Source organism: Poecilia latipinna, unplaced genomic scaffold (assembly GCF_001443285.1).
Source record: "Poecilia latipinna isolate Pla-1442-1.1 unplaced genomic scaffold, P_latipinna-1.0 Scaffold2404, whole genome shotgun sequence".
NCBI classification, from domain to species: Eukaryota; Metazoa; Chordata; class Actinopteri; order Cyprinodontiformes; family Poeciliidae; genus Poecilia; species Poecilia latipinna.
The window spans coordinates 58,969-79,227 of NW_015115020.1; the positions used below are offsets into that span (position 1 = coordinate 58,969).

Here is a 20,259-nt window from a genome sequence, read left to right on the forward strand (position 1 = left end):
AAAAGTNCTCCAGACCACTAGAGGGAGTCGAACAAAAAACAGCTGTGTCCAAATTTAGGGTCTGCATCCTTTAAAACGGGTGTTCAGAAAAGCAGCAATGGCGGCAAAATTATTTTTGCTGTATTACACTTAAAATTACACAAAATGATTTTTTACAATGTTTTTCGGTGAGAATGTTGATGTATAGATCTCAGATATCTGCTCGGTTCATCAATAAATCACTTAATTACAATATTGCTCCGACGTTTTCGGAGATGTCTGCTCCCGCTGCATGAACAGCCAGCTCCCCTCGCCAGCTGTCAGCTGGCCGGGCGCTCCAGGTTCGGCACACCGAGAGAGAACCCATGTCTCCCGGCAAATCGTTTTAAAAACTCCCGCTAGTTTTCCCCTATGAGTGGAGGTGAAACACAGATATTAAGCCAGGTAATAGCTGTAAAATTTTTTGGTTCACTAAAGTATTTAATTTATTCCTGAGCAAATGGGTTTGACTGATTAAAGCTAAGCCTTGCTGCTTTTCATTTGTTTGCGTCTCTTTTTTTGTTTGCTGCATTTCATTTGTGGTTGTATTCTTTTTTGCTTGCGTATCTTTTTTGTTTGCTGCATTTCATTTGTGCGTGTCTTTTTTTTGTTTGCATGTTTTCTCTGTTGCTGCGCATCTGCACCTGTCGGCCACCGTATAAAATACTTTGATTCACAATACTCTTTACTGTACCTTCACCTTTACTGCATTTAGTGTTTTAATTTATTTAGTTACTCACAGTGACTAGCCAGAAATTTCACTTTAAGATTAGTGATACTTCATGATAATACTCAAGTAAAAGTAAAAAGTACTGTTCAGTGAAAGTATTCCTTGAAGTTCATTTTCCAAAAGTTTGCTTGAGTAAGTGTAACTAGTTTCTACTCAACAGTGCCTTGGTAAAGGTAACTAAAAACAAATGTGTAGGACTGACTGGTAGTGTACTGAAACAGTTAACCTGGAGAGTCTCTTGTCATTTCTGGACATTTCTCTGCCTTTTGCTTAATATGACTTTAAACCGCAAGACCAAGAAAATTGAAGCTTTTAATACTTTTAGAACCATATCTTTCGTAATTCTAGGCTGGCCATCATACCTTCGTGCTTAAATACTAATTTGTAAAGTTCCTGTGTTAGTGACAAATGTGACAGTCAGTCAGTGATGTTCACCAAGGCTTTAGGCTCATTGCATTTCTGACACTTGTCCATTTATAATTTTAGCCTTTCAATAAGTTTAATAATGTTTGTAGAATAATTTCCTCATGTGGAAATATGGTCTCGTTAGAACTACTTTGCCCACCTCTCTCTCGGCTAATGCTAACCTCATTAGTCTATGCTAAGCTTAATGAGTCACAGATTAATCTTTCATGAGAATCTAAGTGATGATTCAGGGGGTTGTTCACCTTGAAAACGACAAATTGTTTTCATGGTACATTTTGTGTGCCGTCAGGGTTTCAGAGGAATTGAGATCTCCCAATTTAACAATTACTTTACAATGTGGTTTTTATTATTGATAAGGCTGTTGTTGTCATTCTAATTCAGGCCAGATCTAGTTTTAAACTGATTCTATAAATGAACCAGTTTGACTTTCACATCCAAGTCATTTTAAATGCCTTGTAAATTAACTGTTTGGTCCTCCTCCAGTTTTCATCAGGCTTTTTGTAAAGGATTGTAGTACATGGAGACTACTTATCCACACAATTAATATGGATTATTGTAATATCTCTGCAAATAAAGATTTAATTTCATCCTCTTTGTTTATTAACACTTAACTAACAAGCGGTGCTTGAAAACACTTCACAGATGACATGATGTTCACAATCTTTTGATCGACTGCTCTTGGCTCCTGATAGACGTGGTTCTTTAGTCTGATGCTGAGTTAACGCAGGTTCGCCGGAGCTAAAGCCAGAGTTTGTGTTGGTGGAAACATAAAGAATTGGTGATTTATAAGCCCTAGCAACAGAGCAAGTTTTGGGGAAAAGGTTTATATGTGCTTTTACATATCAGTCTCACCGTCCTGTTGAAATTACAAAAATTTCTCATCAGTTGTGAAAATTAAATAAATGAAACTCTAGAGGCGATATCTATTCCTGGCCTTCATTTGTTCCGTCCACTGCCTCTACCACCTGTAGTGGTGCCCTCTCGGTCCTTTTCGCCTTGGCAGCTGTCAGCCTTACTTCCGTGCCTCTGTAGGTGTTGCTAATGAGCAACTTCAAACCTCATTGCCCTTACATTGCAGCCAAGGCCCACTGAAAATTGCTTTTCCTTCCGTCTCTCCAGGATGTCACCATCAAAGAATTTGCTTGCTCACTGCAGGATGCAGGTAGACCTCTTAGGCCTTTTGTGACACATTTCGTTTTTACTGAGAAGAAAAGACATATAAGTGTGTGTGACTCCCCCATACCTTTCTTTTTTTTTTTTTTTTTTTTTTATTTTTTCCTATTTTCTCTACCTTATTTTCTCCAAAGATATCAAACACAGTTTGATCTTTAATATAAATTGTCAGAAATTTTGTTAGGAAAGATTAAAAAAATAATAATAATATCGAAATGTTGCAAATATCTCCTGTTTAGTCAGGGATTCACACCAGTAAATTTGTCTTAGAACTCCTTACCTTCCTCTGGAACAGATTTCACTTTCAGTTTGCAGTTTGTCTATTTGACTCAAAACTGATCTCAACTCAGTGGGTCAAGTGAAATGCAGGATAACCTAACACCACATTTGACTAGACCAATGCTGTATCTTTAATTACAAACATAATCTTCTCTAAACTTCATGTTTGGTGAGTAGCTTGAAGAGAGGTTATCAGGTAAGAAGTTTTTCTTCATTCTCCTGCTGCTAATGTTAATTACATCATGACATAGTACTTCTGTATCAGAAGGATTTACATTGTTGGTGCATGTACAGTTGCTCTTAAAAATCTACATGCCTCATTCCTATGTCTTAAATATATGTATATGATTGCTATTTTTGCATTCTCATTATTTGAAACTATGTGCATCACTTTGTTTCAGTTGCTGTTTTATGGGATACCATTTCTAGATTTACACAGTCAATCATTAATAACAATAATCTGGGTTTTTTAGCCTGTCATAACAGAAAAAAGGGAGTTTATTTTTAAACTCTAAAATGAACTCTCTGATTAGGAACCCGAATATTTAGCTTCAAACTAAATATTTAGCATGATAATTAAATAGTTTACAGACTACATATTTGGTTTGCTAATAAAATCTTTAGTTTGAAACTGACATTCATAAATGCATAAATGTATGCACAACATGGTGAAAATATGATTTTTTTTCTCTAAATAACCCAAATTATTGCTGTCAATGTTTGACTGTGCAACTTTAAAAATGGAATCCCATGCTGTTTTAAGGACCTTACATTTGAATTTCCACACCATTTCCATATAAAATGTGGCATACATTCTGTATTTAGGTACACAATTGCATTAGGTCTGTTTGATGTAAAAACAACGCTGAACATCAGCAAATGAAATCCCATGCCTGAAGTGAAACATGTGGCTATTTGTCAAGGCATGGGAGAAAGCAGAAATACGTTTTAATACCACTCAGTTTTGAGACAAAACTGTTCAAATTGTTTGTGAAAAGCTGTGCATTTAATTTTCCAGGATCACAGAGTCCTACGACACATCCAACATCCACAGAAAAAAAATAAATAAAAAATTACGACAGGAAAACGAAAATATTAGAATTGACTCTCTGGAGTCCATAGCTAATTTCAAAAGAAAATTTGAGGAGTCATTTGAGGACTATGATAACAAATGTCTTTACAATATGATACATTTTAAGAACAATTGTAAGGTAGACTGATATAAAATATTACAAAGATTCAAGAGGTTCTTCAACAAAATGTCAGTTAAGAATATCTACACTTATTTGAGCTGTCAATTGTATTATTGTTATTTTTCATGTTGAATTATGCTATGTATGCTACACATAATGTCTGGAAAAGGTTTTGAAAAATGTACCACTGAATCATGTTTTACAATCTGGTATTTTAACAGGGTGTATAGTTTATAGCCACTATATTTGTGGCACATAGAGACATCTCATTGTTTTTATAACTGTTAACATTAAGGAATCCATCTGGATGCTTTGTTTGCTAAGTAACCATGTGATATATTCCCACCATGATGTATACGTATAATATGTTGTAGCTGAGGGGCATTTGTTTTGCCCGTTTAACTACTCTTCACCTTCTCTCTCTAGAGATAATCCATCCTCCATGCAGCAGCTAGCTTATCCGTTGCCACAGGCCACTAAAGCTCAAGACTTTATTACCCTGAGAGGCCATGGGAAGCATTAGTGCCTCTGCCTCATTCTATAGCTTACATTGGGGCCTAGTAGGACGTTGCCATTATTACCGAGAGAGAGCACTGAACCTTGGAGAGACGCTATGGAAACCCTTATGTTTAAATTTAGCCCTCCGTTTTATCTCGGCTTTCTCATTAGCAGCGCTGGAGACTAATTGTTAATGGTTAAGTCTTTATTGCTGCAGGTCCTTTCATGTATTCTCTTGCTCTTCCTCCTTCTCTCATTCTGTCTTGCTGTTTTTCTCTCTGCTCCTTTCCAAATTACACAATGGTTGGGGCGTCTCTTTGTATGACGGTAATTAGCTTTTATGATGTTGCTATGAGCGGGTCCTTTTCACTGCCACTCTGCTTGCCTTGTCGCTTTATGACCCTGCCATCTTCTGGGCAATTAGTCTGCAGGGATGCTACCCTGCTCTGCCCACAGTCACCACCCCCCCACCTACTGCCACCAGTGTCCAGCAAAATCCGTTCAAATCTTCCCTCTGTCTCTGAACTTAAACAGCAAGAATACAACTCATCTGATTCTAAGCTATTGTATGGGGAAATTAGTTTGTGTAGTTTCCTAAGTTCTAAATTTCAATGGGATATGTCTACAAACAACACAATTTTAGCAAAGAAATTGTTCTTGCTAAGACGTGTGTTTCTGTTGAAGCTAGAGTGCTTGGAATCATCGTTTTTGGACAGCAAAATCCTCCCCACTGAACCTTTTTAGAGCATTTGTGAAGACCGACTGCCCACACACACCACATGCTCTCACCAAATGTTATACTTCATTTAGATAAATATCACAATAAATAAAACACCTCCAAAGAACAAATGGGAACATGGAGTTATTTTTTTTAAAGCAAAGGTGTTATATTACCTTCTTTCTTTCTACCTGTGGATTTTCCATGAATAGTGCACCCTGTCACTGTCCACATTCAGTTTTCTTTCATGGTAATGAACTTTTTATTTCCAAAATTAAATAATTGCACAAGTGGCAGGATGTTGCTTTGAACTAAATAGCTTTCAGATCATGGTGGATGAAATGTAAAAAACAAGAGTCACTTAATTTCTCTTTGATACCTCTAATTTTAGTGACTAACCAGTATTCCTTAAAAGAACCTTTGTTATTTGATAAAAGAAACAGTAAGTCGAGAGCTTTTCCATCATGCTTTCATCATAAACAGAGAGAAACATTTTGTTTTTGAGAAAAGTGTTATGTAAAGTCAACTGTTTTGAGCTTTGCATCTTGTAATAGTGCAATTTCCTCATCAAAAACATACATGGAGTGTTGCCTGATTTTTTCATGCATGTTTGAGAAATCCTTTAATCTCCCATGGCAACCATTCAGCTGTGACAAACGGCTGGTTAGACCTAGCCCCGCCTTCGAGATGCTGCTCCTCCTCAGAACTGCAGCCCTTCCACAAGACTCCCATAAGACTAGCCATCAGGAATTAGCAAAACCTGGTGGAACTGTGCATTTGCTGAGCTCATTATAGGAGCTACTTCTCAGTGCAACACTGGGAAAACTGTTAAAAGGTTAATAGAAGAGCCATGTTGTGATGACTTCCTGTAGGTGGAGTTTCAGAAAGAGTAGGATTTTGAAAAACACACAGGCCCAATTTCAAGCCATTCAATTATCAAGTCAAATTGCATTTAAGTCATACACTGTGTGCACAATTAGGCAAGTTTTAATTTTTACCATATTATCCTTTTTATGCATATTTCCCAACTCCAAGCTGTACAAACTTGAATACCTATTGAATATAAACATATCAGCTGCTGTGTATTTGTTTAATGAGGGAGGAGATCAACACTCTATCTATTGTAGTTAATAAGCGTAATAACTGCACCTAATAAGTGTGCGTAGTTATCAGGCAGCTTCTTTTCCTCAGGCTACAAGGGTGAAAAAGAGATTTAAGTGACTCTGAAAAATCCAAAATTATAAAAAGTCTTTCAGAAGGATGCATCTCTCTTGAAATTGCTAAGATATTGGGCTATGATCACAGAACCATCAAACGTTTTGCTGCAAATAGTCAACGAGTTCACAAGAAAAAAAAGACATAAATTAATTGCTAAAGATTTAAGAAGAATCAAACATGAAGCTACCAGGAACCCATTATCTTCCAGTGCTGTCATATTCCAGAACTGCAACCTGGATCACCCAGAAGAGCAAGATGTTAAGAGCGCAGAGACATGGCCAAGGTAAGGAAGGCTGAAACCCGACCACCACTGAACAAGACACATAAGTTGAAACGTCAACACTGAACCAAAACAGATCTGGGCTGGTATTATTAAAGATGAGGTAGTTGGACCTTTTCAGGTCTCAAAATCATCTCTTGAATCTATTGCCAGGTTTTAGAAGACACTTTCTTCAAGCAGTGTTACAGAAAAAAGTCTGAATCCTTCAAGAAGACCATGATTTGTATGCAGGACAATGCTCCATCACATGCATCAAAGTGCTCCTCTATGTGGCTAATCAGTAAAGACCTTAAACATGAATGAATAATAAAGTGACTCCCTTCCTCACCAGACCTAAACCCCATTGAGAACTTGTGGGCTCTTCTTAATTGGGAGATTTACAGTGAAGGACAACAGTTCACATCTCTGAACAGTGTCTGGGAGGCTGTGGTTGCTGCTGCATAAAAAGTTGATTGTCAAGAGATCAAGAAACCGACAAAACTGTTATTGAAAAGAAGAGTGGCTATATTGGTCACTGATTTATTTTTTTAAACGTCAGAAATATTTATTTGTCAATTTTGAGTTGCATGTTTATTATTCTCACTTTAACAAGACAAGAAACAAGTGAGATGGGAAAAGTTTGAGTTTTAATTCAGTTGCATAATAATTTTGTACATTATTAGTTGCCCAATAATCATGCACACATAGATATTGTCCTAAGAAAGCCAAAATTTCACTTTGGCTTTCTTAAATATTCAGGTTTGAGAAGTTATTAACATTTTGGTTTGAGTGAGAGCGCTCCATTGACCTCCACAGTCACCACACCTCAAAACAAAGGGCACCAGACACCTCATTTATTTCTCCGGGCCCTTAACAAACACAGCAGAATCACATCCATTTTAGCTGTTTTGATCAAGATAGAAAGAAAAACATTGACTGAAGAAGATATAAACCATTTTTTATCTATATACTCACATCACATCATGGATATAATCTGGTACAGTTAGAGGTGTCATAAGAAATGGATGGTGAGTCTGTACATAATAGTGACTCCTCTCCATTTCTCTTCCTCTCCCATGACTAAAACCTTCATGTTGGTTGCTTACAAACCCCATAAAGACATTTAAAGCTTTTGTCAACTGCATCTATTTTTCAGTGCTTTGATTCAGAAGATGACATCATCATATCTGAGAGGTGCCAGTGCCATCCTTAAAAAGCAGCTTTGTGTTGAGGGTTACGTAATCATGAGAACAATTTAGAGATGCTGGTTGCCTGAATTTAATGACACCTGATGGAGTGGGAAGGGTTAAGCATGTAGAGTCTTTTTCTCATCAACTATTCTGACGTCACTGCTCCTTTAAGAATGACAACTTTAAACCCAGGGGACGATTCAACCTCCTGGGATCTATTGGTTCTTTCATCACTGGAGCTTTGGTCTTTCCTTCTTAGCTGAGATATTGATCTACAGCTTAGGCAATTAGTCTGAGCAGGTCCCGCGTACCCTGTCCTCCCCTTCACTCCTTCCTTCTAAAGCTCCTAGAAAGCACCAAAGGAGAAGCTGCAAAGCTCCAAACTTTCCTTTGTCTCTCCATGCTGGTAACTTACGTTTCTTCAATATAGCTTAATATGATATAGATTCCATCTTCTATTCTACAAACAACCAAAATAATAATAAAACAATAAGATAAATTTAACATTTTGCGGTTTTTTAAAAATTCTTTATTCTAAATTCAGTCGTACTGCCAGTCAGTGGTACGTTAAAACAAATTCCAATTCAAACTCAAAATCTCCTGAAAGGTAAGGCATTTTTGTGAAATTGCAGCTTTCAGTTGTCTTTGGTTGTGTGCTTGTGTTTATTCACACACACATAAACACGCACGCATGCGCACACACATACACACCCACGCACACACGCACGCACGCACGCGCACACACACACACACACACTCAAACAAATCATGTCAGACCACTCAAGGCACTCTCCTGCCATCAGGAACAACTGGGGGTCTTGTGTGTGGACAAGACTAAGCGGTTATCAAACAACCCTGTGATTAGCAGCCACCTGCTTTGGCACCTGAGCCACAGACACCCCATTTATTTCTCCGGGCCCTTAACAAACACAGCAGAATCACATCCATTTTAGCTGTTTTGATCAAGATAGAAAGAAAAACATTGACTGAAGAAGATATAAACCATTTTTTATCTATATATTTTCTCAAGCTTTTTATTTCAGTTTTAACAGTGAATTACAGTTGGCCAGTACTCTGGGGTCAGCTCATACCACACATTTTTGTTTTTTCTCTTTTATGTTATTTTGTCTCTTTTTTTTCTGGCAGACACAGTGGAAACCGAGCCTTCTACTATCATAAAATATTATGATAATTACCACTAGTATGGATTGAAAAAACAAAACAAAACACTGTTTTCTCCAGATATTGACATTGTCACAGTATCAAACTTGACAACATGGAGAAAATTGAGATTCAAAATTTTAGTGAGATATATCTTTCTTTTTAGCCTGGTTTTGACAATATGTGGGAATCCAGATATTAACTGATTGATGTTAGGTCACTGGGTCATGATTGGTAACTAGAAAATCCTTTTCCTACCAAATCAGATGCTGTTAATGCTGAGTCATGCTTGTAAGATTTCTGCCCTTTGTCTGGTTACGTTCACTCACTGCTCCTGCTGAATCCCTGGTGCCTCAGCACCTGTCTGTAATACTGTCACATCAGCTGTGATGTCACTGCTCATTCCCTCGGGTGCTGTGCTAATACTGCCAGTTCTTTGTAAATTCAGTTATTTACATACTCAGCTCTGGTCTGAATTTGTTTGAACATTTTTTTTTGGCCAAATCCCTTTTGGTACTCAGTGTGGTGTGTATTTGTTTTTGTTAGTGGCAAAAGGGTAAACCTTAAACTGTCACATCCTGGCATGATTACTGTTGGGCCTGCACAATCAAGATGTCACTCAAAGGGAATCTCTTTGACAACATGAAGTGGGCTGAAAGATCTCAAAAAACAACACATTTGGCTTTGATCTAAAAATAGTGACGTACTGGTTTTTGTTAAAAGGGTTAAAAATCTTAGAAAGAAAGAAAAGAAAAAACAAAGAACAAAATGAAAAAAGAAAGAAATACATAAAAAAAAACATTTCTAAGAGTGTTTTGTCACCTGATGGTTCGATAGTCTCTTGGGTTGCCACCTTTCATTAATTAAAATAAGGGACGCCCACCACAGCCCGTCTTGCCCTACTCTCATGGGGTGGGATGGACGTTGCAGTGATAGACATTATTTTATGGCAATGTTTTTGTTAAAAAAAAGTAATTCATAGAGCAATTGTTCATAGATAGAGGTGAGTTAAAGTACCCCAAAATTGTACTCCTGTCTTAAAGATATATTTTTTTGCTTATTTGAAAGAACCTAGTAGTTATGGCTCACAGTGCAAACATATATCACACTAAAAATAAGTCAGTCAATGGGTAAAGTTTGATTGTAATTATAGATAATCACAATGTAGTGTAACTTCAATTCCCCTTCTCACCATTTGTCTCACAGTTTTCTTCTTTTCCAAATCAAGCATAAACAGTCAGAGTTGGAGTGAGGGACCACACATTTTCCTGTCAAGTTTATGTTTTATAACTCAGAACAATTGTATGGAACGTGACACATGCAAGTTTCAAGCCCTGTTTTGTGTGCATGCAAGCTTTATAAATGAAACCACAGAAGATCTAATCTCAGGTGAAATGATGTAGCTAAGGAAGGGAGCAGGTAGGGGCAAATGAGGAAATGAGAAACAGCGGGGACAAGAAACAAAGTGGGAGGCTGTGGGAAAGATAAAACAATGGAGGGAAAACATAAGAGAGGACCTAAGACTGATTTAACAATGAACAGAAAGATGCACTAATCTAAGTAAACAGATTAGTGCATCAGTTTGTTTCCGATGTGATTATATATTTTCTTTCTAATTTCAGTACAAAGAAAATATATAAAATACATTGATATGCTGTTCAGTTTAACGTACAAAGAAAATATATAAATTCACATCAGAAACAAACTGAAATGGAAGCTCTAAGTAAATAATAAAGAAATGATCACAAACCAGAAGCACAAAGTCCAAACAACTACAGATCATAACATAATTTAACCAACTCTTTTTTTTTTCTATTTACGGTCACTGAAAGTAAATTATCTTTAATTGTTTAATATTTGGTTGCCAATTTTAAAGAGTTAAGAATTTTACCCCTGGCCTAATCAAATTGACACAATTTAAAGCTGAGGGGGTATGTAGTGCTTCACTTATTATTACTAAGTTAAACAGTACCAGAGCAGAAAAAAATCATTGAAAATAGTCCACTAATGAAGCCTTTGCAGTGATGATTGTTTTCCTGCTTGGAGCATAGTTGCTGAAACTAATTGTGTCTAAGCAATAATGAATTGATTCTTGGTCACCTGAATAAGCAGAGCTTTAATAAGAAGCGACAAGGACGACAGGTCCTGATTTAACTGTTCCTTCAATGCAAGCAGGGATAAGTCATCAGTAAACACAGCTTAGAACAAAATGCTGCTTTGATGATGTCTGATTTCAGTTTATTATACTGAAGATGGAGACACTTCAGGAAACCTTTCATCTGAATTACACTGCACCTCAAAAGAAATGCTGTTATTGAGGACCTGTTGTTAAAGGTCAGGTCTGTGCTCCTGGTGATGGGACTGTGTAAACCTCTGTTTTTCTATATGTTGCTCTCTTGTGTATCTTTTCTAGGCACTTACGGCACAGTTAAGTGTGATTTTTCCTGCTCACAGGCTTTACTTTTAGATCCATCACACCTGTGCCTTCTGGTCTGAAAAAAGCAACTGAAGTGTACATCAGGAGACTCATAAAGAAGTGCCACAAAACTTCAGTGGAAACTGTGTCTGTCAGTGGAATGGTCGCTTATATAACTGAGCGTCAAGATGTGGAGCTATTACCAAAACCTCTTCAGTGCACATTACAAAAGAAAAGCTAAAGATTTCATAAACAGCCCAGGCTTGAGACAAGGACTATCAGGAGCATTGAGCTTTGGAGACATAGCTGAGAGGAAGACACCTGTTTAGTGTTCGGCACAGAGCCTGTCATATTGTTTGTGAGTTGAGGCAATTCCCTCAAGGTCCAAAGAGCTCTTATCTACTGTTCACTTTGAAGATGATTTCTCTTTGTGTTTGTTTCTCAAAGAACATGAACATTGCTCCTCTCGATATGTTGTTCAGTTTAACGTCTGTTTGCCGCTATGCTGGATATACACCATCACCTTAGTTACCATTAGATTTTCAGCAGTTTCATATCAAAGGATTTTAAACTTGAGTGAGCAAAAATGTCGCTGTTGTACATGACACAGTTGCATTCAATTCTGGTTCCTAATATGGTCCACAATCACAATAAAAATCACTTTTTGCGTTAGGTATAAATGAGACTATGTGATCTTCCAAAATGGAAAAATGATCTGGCAATAAATTCACCTAATTTAGACATAAACATGCAAAATACTTGTAGGCACAATAGAGCAGCTACTCAGTCAAAAGGACAACTTAAAAACCTGCAATCAGTAATACAATATAAAACAATAAAGCTTTCAAAACCTAAATTATACATGAATCAAATAAATCTCATAACATTGCCTATATCAAATAATTCAAGTTAAAAAGGAAACATTCATTCAATGTTAAACACCGGTTGCATCAAAATAAACAATCCTGAGTTACTAAATCAAAACTTCCTGAGAACATGGCTGTTTTGTTCTGGTTCTGATTGGTTGGTTCTGACTGAGCTGAGTAATTCTACAGAACACAGGAGGAGGCAGAAGAGATTGATTATTTTTTCAGAGATTATCCGTCTTATGTTAGGACACAGCGAACATTTTAATATATATGCAAAATATTTTGTCTGTTTAACTTGCATGTTGCAGCGTTAAGCAAACGTTCAAAACGTTCGTTTTGTCAGGTGGAGTAGAAGCAGTGCTTCTACTCCACCTAGAGTAGCGGTGCCCCATATATGAAATATTATTACCAACGGTCCAACAGCGAGAGCAGAACCAGCGTCTTGCATCGCCAGCTCGTTGATTTAAATAATTTTTCAGGTTATTTGTTTAGCTTTCTGACCGTGATGCTAATGCTGGTGTGTGGGTAAGTGTGTGTGCACAAATGCTGGCATTCTACACTGTGGTGGCAGCAGGGACCCAGCATTCCCATGCATGACACGTCCTAGGGCAATTGCTGTGGCGATTTACCCTCTGCTCTGTTGCCGTGGTGACTGAGTCACTAAGAAGGAGGAAGTGTGTGTGTAAGGGAAGGGATAAGACAAGAACCCTTGTTACTTAAAGATGATGGCTCTCTCTGTCTCTCCATTCCATGTCTCATTTTCATCTTCTTCTGCACCCAATCACATCTTCCCTGTTTCTTTTTTTTCCTTTTCTCCAATATTTCCCCTTTGGCTTTTACTTGAACTTTTTCTCCTTTTTTTGTACTTTTTTATCTTGAACTTGCTGTTGCAGTTTTCCCTTCCTTCCCTTCACAGTTGTTACCACGTTCAGTTTGTGTGACATGCATCTGTGCTCTTTGCTCCTGTGAGCACTATGACCCATTTTAAGATTTGCACAGACAGAGGCGCGCAGCATTAACAGCATTATGGTCGGATACCGCATAGCGGTTATTGTCTCCTTCAGCCACATGTTGAGGTTTTTGTCTGCTTCGACATATGGCACAAAAAATTAAAAACTGGATAACACACTGACACCGCTCTTAACTGCATGGATGAAACCTAATACACTGCTTAGTGCTTTTTTAAAGGTTTGAATTAGGAGCTGGAGAAAAGAGAGTTGTGCTCTAAATCCACGAGGCTTGGGAGGCTTAAGGTGCGAAGGGAGAGGTATGAAATGAATGCAAGTGAAGGTGTGTGTACATGAGTCAGAAACCGTACTGAGAATAGGACTGGCAGAAGAGATATGATGAGAACATTTCTTTGAAATGTGTCTGCTGTTGTTTTGTTGAGTAAATTTTCTAATTAAGTTGTAACATCCTGTGCCTATTTATATTTAAAAAATGTTGGTATGAGGCTCAGTCACCTCCCTATTAATAAACTTACATATGGTAATTCAGTACCAGAGAGAGTGACTTATTTTACACCAGGAGGAATTTGTAAAATACAAAAACCTTTATATATGCATTTTCATGACTGATTCACAGTTCACATTGATGCAGATTAGAAAAAACAGAAATCAATCACTATGTCCGAGTCTGCTTACAGGCTAGAAACCAGGAAGCATCTTTTGGTGCAAAAGATGTTGGGTATCATCTGGAGCAATTGTCATCCAAATTTGAACGTTGTGAGAAGGAAGCATTCAAGTACACAAGGGAAAACATCAAACAATCACGATGCAAACAAATATTGAAAATATTAAATGCTTACCAAAAGAAATAAAAAACAAGAACATGGAATAAGAAGTGAATGTTGGGACAGCAGGATGTGGTGATGAATCCAGAATCTGCATTGGTCAACGAAATAATGCTGGAACATTTGTTGGATGCCATACCAATTAAACATATGGAGAAATCTTCCTGAAGAACACAAATCAAAAGGCAGTACCCCTGCAAGAAACACACCTGGACAGCTGCATTTTCAACTAGTTTCTAAATCCATCAATTGAAAGTAGATCTGTTGATGATTGACTTTTGTTGGTGAAATTATCAATCCCTCCCATTTATTGTGAAATCAACAGAACCCTGCATTTTTTAAACTACTATATAATTGTGAAATTATAGCAAATTTTCCTCAAAAATTGTCACCTCTGGGCTTAAGTGACTATTAACTCCCACCTGCAGGTGGCAGTGTTTCTTCTACTACACTCCTGCCTCAGCCTTGATGTCAAGTTGTAGGTCCAGTCCCAATACTCAGCTGTACCCTTTGCTCCTCAATGAAATGTGGACTCAGTCGAAGTGAACATACGGGTTTGAGTGTGCAGGTTACAAGCGTGCAAAAATTTGAGAACTGGGACAGAACGCCTCTGTGTCAAAACTTTGACTTCCAAATTGGTGGAACTGGTCACTGTTAAGGCATTTGTGCTGCTACAAAGTACAACTACAACTTAAAATATTGATTTTACATTTACAGTAAAGTTATTTTCGCTTTCCAAAATCATTGCTGGAGATATTTAACTGTTCAAATGTGTTTTGTTATAACTTGTTGAATGCAGAGCAAAATTCCATGTAATCACACATGTTCAGTAGAGGAAACAAAAATTATTTCAATACTTTACTTTTGAAAACAGATTTTTTTTTCTTTGTTTAGCGATAGATACAGCTTGTTCTGTGAACAGTCCCATATTTCCAAGATGACAAAAATACACATTAAAATGTGTTAAATGTGCTAATATTCAATTTAACAGTCTGTGATTTGACTAATTATAGACATGATTACATATTCAGTTGTTACTCGAAACAAAAAAACATCTCTCATGTAGCTAAAAGTTAGTTTGGTATAAAATGGAGCTAATGTGCTAACAAAGAAGTTAAGGACAAACATATGGCAAATATATAACATAAGATATGCTTCAAATCTGAAAATAATGAACAAAACTTGAAGCCAATGCCCAAAACACATTCCAGAAGGAGTGAATGTCTGGCAGTCATATTTGGTGTTTTAAACATAAAATATCATGTATAATAGTATGCACAAAAAGCCATCTCTTTATCAGCAGCATATATTAAAGAATTAAGATGTGAAACAACTGACCCAGAGTTAATGATTAAATATACACATTAACTGCCAATGGATTCGACCCTTGGAGAGGATGAGGACACAGTTGAGAGATGAGAGGACATCTTGTCCATAATTACACTGATAGAATTGTAAGTCTAACAAAGTCAGTGAATAAAGGCGATACTTTAAAAAGGTTAACATAATGAGGCTATTGCAATCAGCCGCAACGCCTCTTCTGCCTTTGTTCACTGGTGATTATTGTGCCAAGGCAGGTATAAAAATGAGATGCATGAGTCTGCAGACATGCAGAGAAAGTGACACTGGCCTTCAGCTCCATAGGGAGGTGGCCCAAGATAAGGCTGTCTGAGATTCAGTCATTCAGTATGGGCAGAGGCCAGGAAGGTCAACAAGTTTAGGGTGACAGTGTTTTAGTAGTCTAGCCTTTGTAAGCCTGGCTGAGTGAGACAACTGAGACTAAACTGATCTTCAGTGAAAAAGAAATGTCAGAAAAAATATCAGAAATGATCAAAGGGAAAGGAGGAGTAATGCTGCAATTTGCATTGTGCGGAAATCAAAGCATTTGGTTAGCATGGCTATTACCACCCTACACAAATTCAGTTCAGTTCTCATCTCCATCCAGTGCTCCATCCGGGATTTCTTCCATTGATCTCAATTCCACAGTTGAATTTAATCCTGACCAATCAATGAGCAGAAGAAGAGTTGTGAATAATCTCGATTATCTGCGCTGTTTTTGTGTTGTAGTATGGTTGAAGTTTGGCAGTGGAGGAAATAAATAAAGTGACCCTCTGACCGAAGCAAAGTGTAGAACAAGGGGTCGGATTTTACCAGGCTAGATTTTTGTATATTTTGTTCTATAATGATTACCATATGTCTACATTTTTTTATGATGGGTAACTGTGAGAATTGTGTGGAAATTCTTACAAAAATCTCAAGTCATTACCAGCCATAGCATGAGATTCCTATGCTTCGTATCCATGGATGACAATACCACAGTTTCACAGGATTTCACATAGAACTCAGACTAATATCCATTAGAGTGTCGGATCTGTAAGATATAAAATATTGGTGGTTTTAAAACCACAACATTTAAAAACCTCTCTACACCTTTTCACTGCTAACTGGCCCATTTTGTCATATATTCATCATATATTTTACAAAATGCTTTAGAGAGGTTTTTAATCCTGATCATTTTTAGAGATGTTTATACCTTCAGGAGACTTTACTCTAACCTATCTATAGTTCAGCTATTAAACGACTTGCGTTGCAGCAAGAAGGTACTGGGTTTGATTCCCAGCCCGGGTCTTTCTGCATGGAGTTTGCATGTTCTGCCTGTGCATGCATGGGTTCTCTCCGGTACTCCAGCTTCCTCCCATAGTCCAAAAACATGACTGTCAGGTTAATTGGTCTCTCTAACTTCTCCCTAGGTGTGAGTGTGTGTGTGTATGGTTGTTTGTCCTGTCTGTCTGTGTTGCCCTGTGAAAGACTGGGGACCTGTCCACGGTGTACCCCGTCTCTCACCTGAAATGTTCGCTAATGCTAAGTAATCCTGTAGTAAGTATACTACAGTATTACGTACCTTACATTGTAAGTTTGCTCTACTGTATAATTTCTTACTCTAGCTCTCATCATATATTTCTTTTCTTTGTATGAATCTGCATGCTTCCACTTCCCTTTGCTGTGCTGCTGTTAAACCTGAATTTCCATATTTCCATCTTCAATTTCTAAATTTAGTTTTGCTGGCTGATGCTGTAAATTTTAGAGTAGGTCAGGTAGGGTTCTGGTTCTTGGTACCCTGGCATATGGCAAACAGCGTTATAGGCAATGCACCTACACCAGGTATCATGATTTTGGCGAGTTTTGACAGCAATGTCAATCACTTACTTGAAAAATGTTCTATTGTTTTTATAGTGCTAATTACAACAAATCTGGATAGATTTACATTTAATTACATACTTTTCAATTTAATACTACGTACTTATATAATGCATAACAATTCAATTTGGTTAATAGGGCTGAAATGTTTTCGGTAACACTTTATTTGAAGTGGGTTGAATAAGACTGTCATGACACTTTCATTAACATGACATAACACCTGTCATGAACATCAATAAGCCTTCATGAATATTTATGATTGTTGTCATAAAGCATCATTCGGTGAATTATGACACTTTTAATACAAAGCTGACATTATTCAAAATGTCTTTGTTATGACAACTTGACATTAACCAAGAAATCATTACTGTTATAAATTTGTTATAAAAGTATTACTGATTGCACTTTAAAAATTAGGTAACTTTATGTTATTAAAGGTAAAATTTAAACAGTAATGATTTCCTGGTTAATGTCAAGTTGTCATAACAAAGACATTTTGAATAATGTCAACTTTGTATTAAAAGTGTCATAATTTACCGAATGACGCTTTATGACAACAGTCATAAATATTCATGAAGGCTTATAAGACTGATTGTCATGTCAGTCTTATTCAACCCCCTTCAAATAAAGTGTTACCATGTTTTCTAACAAAGGAAATTCAGTCGTACAATAGTCACTGACATGCTGCATTCACTGTCCTGTTTATGTCCTTGGTGACAGTGGAAAGGAAGATGACCTTTTTAACAGAACAAATTAGTGGTGGGACTCAATTCAGGTTGTTCATCGAGTTAATCTCAGGGCCTGTAGTTAATCACAATTTAGTCAAAAAAATGTATATTGACAAAATAAGCAACAATTTCAATGAAACTCGTTAGAGCTGCTAAATTGTTGAATAAATCAGACATATAATTTTAAAACCAAAGATATGTATTGTTTTTAATTTGTTCTCCAGATTATCCAACCATCAGATTAGTGCAAAGTTCTATTCTATCCATTCATCTTTCCAGAGTTTCAGGAACTCCTGATCATTCATGGAGCTTCTTTAGAAATGTGGACTGTAGATACTGACATTCACGTTGGGGATGTCCGTGCTGATGCTACATGTTTAGCACTGAGATGCTATTTTAGGCTTCAATAACTTAATCTCCAGTGGGCCAAGAGAAACAGCTTTGTCATACATCACTGTTGTTTGTGCATCAGATTTACAGGCGTAGCAGAGAAAAACAGAGGGAACATAAAGTGAATTGTGGAATATATACATAAACAACTGGAGAGCAGCGGGAGAAACCAACAGAGTAAGCACAATAAGGCAATGTATGATCCAACAATCTAAATCTTTAATGGCATAACTAGAGACAGCTCGGGATTACCTCAACTTCAAGCTTCATCAAAATGAAAACTTTTACCACAAAGCAGAATCTGAAAAGTAGGGCAGGCTGTCTGCCTTTGACAAAAAGACAGACAAAATGGAAAAAAAGTTGGAGATGGTTTCAGAGGAGAAGAGCCTGATAGCTAGAAGGCCTGGCTCCTATTCTACTTTTAAAAAATGTCCATTTAAGCAGGATGAGCAGGATGTCCTGATCTGATCCCAATTACTGATCAGAAAATCTCCAAAAGAAACTCTTTAATGGGAACCAATTGTACTTTTCTACCACTAGACAAGCTCTTTCAGCTTCAGATTTTAAACTTTTAGAGTGTTCTGTTTTGCACTGTGGACCAAACTGAGTTGGGTATTCACATTTTTAAGATTCCAGTTATGATTTCTTTCTATATCTGAACAGAAAATGATCCACTCCTGATTCTTCTCTTCCTTCTTTAGATTTCCATCCAAGCACCAAAACATCTTGGGACCATTAAAACACAGTTATTCCTCACATGTTAATGTATTGCTCACTGACTGAGACGATCCTCAGTCAGTCTTTATTAATTGACTGTGATGATTACAGTGAGAAACAAATCTAACAAGATTCAGCAGAACATAAGTCTGTAACAACCTCATAACATCAATGTTATAGGGTTGATTCAATACTACGAAATGTGAAATTAAACTCATCTGTAAGGCTTTGATTTGTTGTATATCGTAGAAAATTTTTTCTCTTGAGCTCTTTTTCTCTTTGCTTCAAACAGATTTGGGTAATATATTTCATATACATACATAAATACATACATATATATCTAAGCTAGGTTTGTCTCAACAATTTGAGTTGAGAAAAAAAAGACAAACAATTAGTGTTCTGGAAGGACTCTTCTGATGTCTATTTCTGGCTCAGATCTTTACTAAATGTATCCTGACACAATCTATTTTCCACAAACCAGCTTCTTATTGTTCAGAAGCTTAAAATGTGTCCACCTGCCATGCTGTAAAGATTGTTCATTTCTACTTTTTAACATTGAACTAAATAAACAGAATTGTATATTGCCATTCTCAGACAGCCATTCACATACACCATCCAGTAGGCGTTAGATATGGTACTCGCTTATATAAATGGACCCTGTCTCTTTGTTTTCACACACATATTCACACACTGATGATGGTCACATCAGGAGTTATTGTGAGACTCAGTGTTTTCCCAAAGACACTTCACACGCAGGGTGGCTAGAAATTGAATTGCCTACCTTCCAGTTGGTTCTCCAACCAACTCCTGATCCATGAGCACACCTATCCTATCATATATAGGTGTGCTGTGTTGTAGAGAACATTCTACAGGCGTAGAATGTTCTCTACGAGCCAGAATATAACTTCTGGCTTGTTATATTCTCTTGTCCTCCCAGATTCATTGATGCCATGCGTGGAAATAAAAGCCAAGTAGAGATGACAGTCAACACTCCATGTCATACATTTTCAGAGTTTATTCTAACATTTAAAAGTATAAAATCACATTGACAACACAGACACTTCAAACACACTAAAACAGACATTCATTTACCTGAGACAAATAGAAAAGAAGAAGAAAGAAAGAAAGGCAAAGACATCTTTGGAGAGTAGCAAAAGCAAATCTAGTTTGTTTCTTACGTGCACAAATTTTTATAGTAAAGGTGTATTCTTCTCTTTAATTTATTCAAATAAGGCATATCTTTGCTCATCCAACCAGGAGCTGTCTCGGCCCTCTTAAAAGTTAGA

At 37.1% G+C, this 20,259-nt stretch overlaps 1 long non-coding RNA gene across 1 annotated transcript in view; it reads right to left on the minus strand.

The window, feature by feature from the left end:
• LOC106937664 (uncharacterized) overlaps positions 1-12,466 on the minus strand; it is a 20,295-nt gene extending 7,829 nt beyond the window's left edge. The window contains exons 1-2 of the long non-coding RNA XR_001422435.1: positions 12,131-12,466; positions 8,456-8,458 (exon numbers count right to left, since the gene is read on the minus strand). This is a non-coding gene — a long non-coding RNA (uncharacterized LOC106937664). The remainder of the gene's footprint in view (positions 1-8,455; positions 8,459-12,130) is intronic.
• Positions 12,467-20,259: the final 7,793 nt, after the last annotated feature.